Genomic DNA, 6,909 nt, shown 5'->3' with positions numbered 1-6,909 from the left:
GCCTGACCCAAGCCATGGTATTTTCAATAACCTCATATGGATGCGAAAGCTGGACAGTGAATAAGGAAGATCGTAGAATAATTGATGCCTTTGAGTTGTGGTGTTGAAGGAGAATACTGAAAGTGCCGTGGACTGCCAAAAGAACCAATAGATCTGTTTTGGAAGAAGTGCAACCAGAGCGCTCCTTGGAGGCAAAGATGGCTAGGCTTTGTCTCTCATACTTTGGACACATTGTCCGGAGAGAACAGTCGCTGGAGAAGGAAGTCATGCTTGGTAAGGTGGAGGGTCAGAGAAAAAGAGGAAGACCCCCAATGAGATGGATCAGCCAGGTGGCATCATTGATAGCGTCAAGTGTAGTGGCGGTAGTGAGGTTGGCCCAGGATCGGACATTGTTTCGTTCTGCTGTGCATGGGGTTCTGACTCAATGGCACCTGACAACAACAACAACAACATACACACATACATTGGGCGTGCGGTGATTCCATAAGATAAGCACTGAACTGCAAACCACAAAATGAGAGTTTGGAGCCACCAGCTACTCCATGGCAGAAAGATGAGGCTTTCTGTCCTGTGAAGATTTTAAGCCTAAGAAACTCTATATAGGGTCACTATTATTTGGAATCAACTCAATAGCACTTAACAACAACAAAAATGTATATACATACACACATATGTACATAAACACATACACACACATGTTGCTGTTGTTCAGTGCCATACTGTCAGTTCCAACTCACAGAGTCCCTATGCAGAAGAGAATGAAATGTCATCCTCAAAATTGTTATGTTTGATATGCATAAGAATACCCACACTTGCAGATGATACCTACTTGTCCTGGCTTCAATGACTGGATAATCAGAGCTAAACCAGAAGTAAAAAGAAGAGGGAAAAGAAAAAAAAAAAAAGTATGCTCATACAATTTGATGAACTTGACCCACATCTATGGAAGCAGTAGCTCAAAAGAGGGAGCGGACCCTTGCAGCAAGAATCATTCCCAACCCTCCTACAGACAGAGTGGACAGGGATGGGCAACTTGGACATTGGCTACCCAAAAAGGGGGGGGGGGGCTACAAAGGCAAGAAGTGACTGGCTTACAAGCTTTCAAGAGTGAACCTAGATCCAGAGGGCCTGGAGGAAGGTCGAATCTCCAGTGAGTAGTATTCAATCTGTCTAGGTGGCACTGATGCAATGAAATCCAGATAAGTCTCTTGTGATACAATAGTGAATAATTGTTATCAGGACTGACTGTGAGGGTTGGAAATGTAAAGGTAGACATTTTATAGCAAGGAGGGGAGTGATTAACTTTTCAGTCTAGGAGCAGAGGTCCCTGGGACTGTCAAGGGAGAGGAGCAGAGAGTGGGACTCTACCCAGAGAAGCAATGATGCCTGAAATGGAGCCAGAGATGATGACGTGGAGCGATGGAGCAGCTGGAGACTTTAGATCCAGAGAGGGAGAGCGACTGTGTGCTGAAGACCTGGGGGGCACGGGGGAAGGATTGCATGGAGGGGACTGTAACCATGGCAATGAGATGATATATGATAGAATGAATGTAAAAGTAATATTCTCCCATGTAAACTATCACATAATTCACAATAAATCATTTTTAAAAAAATGTTATGCTTGAGCCCATTGTTGCTGCAACTGTGCCAATTCATCCTGGGTGTCTTCCTCTTTTTCATTGATGCTCCCCTTTATCAAGCATGATATCCTTCTCCAGAAACTGGCCCATCCTGTCTACATGTCCAAAATACAAGAGATGAAGTCTGCCCTCCTCACTTCTAAGGCTGTATTTCTGGAAGACTACAGATTTGTTTGTTTTTCTGGAAGTCTTTCAATAGTGTTCTCCAACACTATCATTCAAATGCATGGATCCTTCTAAGGTCTTCCTTATTCATTGCTCAACTTTCACATGCATATGAATTAATTGAAAATAGCTGACTTGGGTTAGGTGCATCTTAGTTCTCAAACTGACATGTTGGTCTTTAACCTTTAAAGCGGTATTTCGCAGCTGATTTGCCTACGTAATACATTGCTTGATTTCTTGACTTCTGCTTCCTTGAGTGTTGATTGTGGATCCAAGTCTTGTGAAGTCATTGAACTTTTCATTATTTTCTCCACTTATCATGATGCTATTTATTGGTCAAGTTGTGAGGATTTTTGTTTTCTTTGCCTTGAGGTACAATCCATACTGAAGGCTGTAGTATTTGTTCTTCATTGGTTTTCAATGTCCTCTTCACTTCCAGCAAACAAGGTTGTGCCATCTGCATATAGCTGGGTTTTGTTGAGTCTTTCAATCTTAATGCCACATTCTTCTTCTTACAATTCAGCTTCTCAGATTATTTGCTCAGCATAGGTTGAATAGGTGTGGCAGAGGATACATATCCACACACATGTATATCTGTTTTTCACTGTTAATTGTTATTCAGTCAGCTTTGACTTGTACTGACTTTATTTACAACAAGATACAATGTTGAATAGTCCTGTGGTGATATATAAATCATTATAAAGAAAATTAGATATGGAGTTTAGAGAGAATTATACCTTCTGGGTGATGGAATTATATTTTTTAAAAAATAACTTTCTATGTAATTCAACTGTAAAGAGAAATAATTTTTTTTGTTCTTGCCACCACTTGGATGAACCTTGAAAATATGATGATCAGCAAACAAGCTAGACACAATATTGTATGGTCCCACTAAAAAAGATGAAATATCTAGATTAGGTAAACCATAGAGACTAAATGTTAGATTGTGAGTCTTAATGTGCGTGGTCCTGCAGGATAATGCTCTGAACCGAAAGGTCAGTTTGAATCACAAGATCAGAGATTCAAACCCACCAGCTGCTGCTACTCTGAAACCCTAAAAGAATTTCAACTAGGAGTCAGAACTGACTTGATGGCACTTAACAGCAACAACAACAAAGATTGTGGGTTAATTTAGTGATATGATTAGTGGGGAATGGGGGATCTAAAATAAGATAAAATCATAAGAGGACAAATGATAATGATAAACATTTTTAAAATAGTTTTGTGATAGTTAAAGTTTTGTGTCAACTTGACTAGGTCAAGATTCTCAGTTGTTTGGTAGTTAAGGAAAAGCAATTCCAGTGATGGGGTCTGCCATGAGCAGCCAATTAATTGAAAGAGTTTCCTTAGAGGTGTGTGGCCTGTTTCCAATATACTGGACATTTGGACAAAACTCACTTGTTTTCTGCATCTAGCTTGAAATTCCATGTCCATTTCTTTGGACTTGAGCCAGTGACTTGCTCTCTTGCCTGCCAATCCTGAGTCATCAGCAACCTGCCTTGTACCTGTGAGATCTGCCTGCATGCCATTTGATTCATTAGCCCTGGAGCTAGGAGTGTTAGAGCCTAATACTCTGACACATGGACTTGGGACTTGTCCCCTTTACAACTGTGTGAGTCATTTCCTTGATAGAAACCTCTTTTTATATATACATCTTTAAGCTTCACTGGTTTTGCGTCTCTAGAGAACTCAGACTAACACAAATTTGCTGGTTGTTGTTAAGTGTTATCAAGAAGGTTCTTACTCATAGTGACCCTGTATAGAATTTCCAAGGAGTGATTGTCTTAGGGTGCTACACCAGGATCCACTATGAACTGATACAGCTTCCATATTCATAAAAAAGTAAGAGTAAGAGAGTAATATTTGACTCTGCATCTCATAAATACCAATCCAAGCGACGTTCATTCTCTGAATAGTCCTATTGTCACTCATTAAGATTACTGCATGAAAATAGAGTCCAAGGAGGCATGACCCAGTAAATGGTGATTTCTGAGAGGTAGCAACAGGCCTGCCTTTAAGTAAGTATAAGACTGTACTTTTATCAAAGTTATTATTTAACCCATGAGGTGAACCAGCTGACCCATGGTGACAAAATGGCATCTGGACCATAGTGACTAATAAATGAACCATCTACACATGTGCTTAAGGTAGAAAGTATACTATGTCACGGATCATTTATTAAAGTTCACATGAGGAAACAGGTAATATAGCTCTCGGTATCATATTTCATCTTTGAAAAGACAAAAACAGAATTATTGGGCTGGAAGGGACCTTGCAAAATTATGTAGTCCATCACTTGATCTTTTGAAGAACCATAAGAAGTACTGCGTATATTATTCAATCAGTCAACCAAGAGTTATTGCATGTGCACAGGTGCATAGCCTTGGATTACCTAGCTCCCCCCCATCGCCCTCCACTCACTACCAACAGTGTGACATTTTCCAAGGACTTGAATCATTTTAGAGAAGAGCCAACAAGAATTCAGAAGAAATACCTAGTTTGTTTAGGACCAAAGAAAAAGAAAGAAGTGCCTTACTACACAGCATTCATTATGTGCAGTGCTAAGAAGAAAAGATGAATAAAGCATAAGCTTAGTTTTCAAGAAGTTCAATCACCAGCAGCCAGTCCCAACACCCCATCATATATACACTTCTCATCACAGTCACACCGCATCAGCCACACTGCTGCCCAGCCTTGATTACTGCTCTTAAGCATCTGAAATTTATCATACGTTCCTTGGAAAGTTAGCAAGTTTTGTGACCACTGATATGTATGCAAGTACACATATTACATATGGCAACAGCTTGTAGAAGTTTGATATGAGATTGAATATGTTGTTTTTATTCTGAAGTAGTCAAATATGTCCTTGTGGGAAAGCAAAATGTAAAAATGCCTAACGTAGTTACTCAAATTGCAGCATACATCCAAAGAGTGATCTTAAATATTGTTATTCTCAAACTTGTTCTTCAAACTTCCAGATCTCATCTCAACCTCAAAACCTCATATGCCAGAGAATCTTAGTGCTGACACTTTTGTGGCTAGGCTCTAGCCAGCTGGTGTGTTCCAAATGGTCTGTGTTCCTAGGTTTCTGGATCAGAAACCATTTGGAATGCTTGTCCTTCTTTACAACCATAGAAGAGAAAGAGTAAACAGTTAGGCCTGAAAATAGGTTTGTAACTTGTGTATATACTGTATGCTTAACTAAGTATAGATTAAAGGTGCTGGGCACAGCAGAGTTAATCACAAGTGAAATGTGTGAGTGGTTTATAGAGTCATTAGACCTGAACTTGGAAACGCAGTAACATGAAACACTATGTTATTATTTGTCCTTCAGGCATCACATCCTATCTAAGGATAGATAGATAGATAGATAGATAGATAGATAGATAGATAGATAGATAGACACCAATTCTTGTGATTTATTAATCAGTCATAATATAGAATTCAAAAAGAGGGCTTACTGAAGTCATAGAGGTTTGATCTTTGTATCATAGAGTGAATAGTTATGAGAAAAACTCAGGTTTTGCAGGCTATCAAGCGTTAAATTTCATGATCTGTCTAGTAACAATTCTTCCTTTGAGTAGATTTAATGGATCATGAACAAATGGCACAGAATCACAACCTGCAAACATGATCTTTTCAGACAGTTTATGTACAAGTATAAAGTGGATACTTGCAGCTCTTCAGGTCTGACACAGACACTGCTCATGTGCTGGGATTGTTGGCATCTGAGGGAGAGATGGGCCTCTCACTGGGCATAGCCTTCAGTTGCAGGGATTGTCTTGCCCAAGGTTACATGCCTTCCAATGGGCAACCCATGACCAGTTAGTGGAAGATGTGGGGAATTTTGGAGTCTGCCTTTCTGCCAGCATTGTGACAGTTCTGAAAGGTCATCTCAGCTCCAGAGCTCTCTATAGCCTCAACTGGGACCACATTGAGCATCAGCTCCCTTCTCTGCATTCCAGCCTTCCATATTGCCTTGCTCATCTATCTCTAGAGTTCACTGCATCCCAACTGACCTCCATATATTTCTTTTACAAAGGAGTTAGCAAAGCTGCAAAATCTCCTCATTGTATAAAACAATTATACCCAATTATATAGATATAGTGGATATACGTATGTATAACCCTGGTAGCTTTGTTGTTGTTGTTAAGTGCCGTCGAGTCGATTCTGACCCACAGTGACCTTGTACAGGGTTTCCAAGGAGTAACTGGCGAGATTGAACTACTGACCTTGCAGTACAAATGGCTTTGCAGTCTGGCTCATTAACCCTGGTAGCTTTAGTTTGTTGTTGTTGTTATCAGGTGCCATCGAGTCAGAACTGACTTATAACGGCCCCATGCACAGCAGAACGAAACAATGTCCAACCCTGGGCCAATCTCACTTCCGCTGCCACACGTGAGTCCATCAATGATGCCACCTGACCAAACCATTTCATTGGGGGTCTGCCTCTTTTTCTCTGACCCTCCATCTTACCAAGCATGATATCCTTCTCCAGTGACTGTTCCCTCCTGACAATATGTCCAAAGTATGAGAGACAAAATTTAGCCATCTTGGCCTCCAAGGAATACTCTGGCTGCACTTCCTCCAAAACAGATCTATTGGTTTGTTTGGCAGTCCATGGCACTTTTAAATTCTCCTCCAACACCACAATTCAAAGGCATCAATTCTTCTACAATCTTCCTTATTCACTGTCCAGATTTCACATCCCTATGAGGTTATTGAAAATACCACAGCTTGGGTCAGGCACACCTTAGCCCTCAAGCTGACATCGTTGCTCTTCAACACTTTAAAAAGTTCCTGTGCAGCAGATATGCCTAATGCAATATGACGTCTGATCTCTTGACTGCTGCTTTAGTTTAGAGGGTTACAAATTAGGCTGCTAACTGCAAGGTCATTTGTTTGAATCTACTAGCCTTTCTCTGGAAGAAAGAAGAGTTTTCTTCTGCTGTAAAGATTTATAGTCTCAGAAACCCTGTACAGGGTCGTTATGAGTTGGAACCCACCTAATGGCACACTACCACTATATATATATATATACACACACACACACACATGCCTAAGAGTGAAATTGCTGGATCATATGGAATCCTGGTGTGACATG

The sequence above is a fragment of the Chrysochloris asiatica genome, unplaced genomic scaffold (genome assembly GCF_000296735.1).
Source record: "Chrysochloris asiatica unplaced genomic scaffold, ChrAsi1.0 scaffold00029, whole genome shotgun sequence".
NCBI classification, from domain to species: Eukaryota; Metazoa; Chordata; class Mammalia; order Afrosoricida; family Chrysochloridae; genus Chrysochloris; species Chrysochloris asiatica.
The sequence above is the reverse complement of the archived record's forward strand: the minus strand, read 5'-3'. Positions refer to the sequence as shown.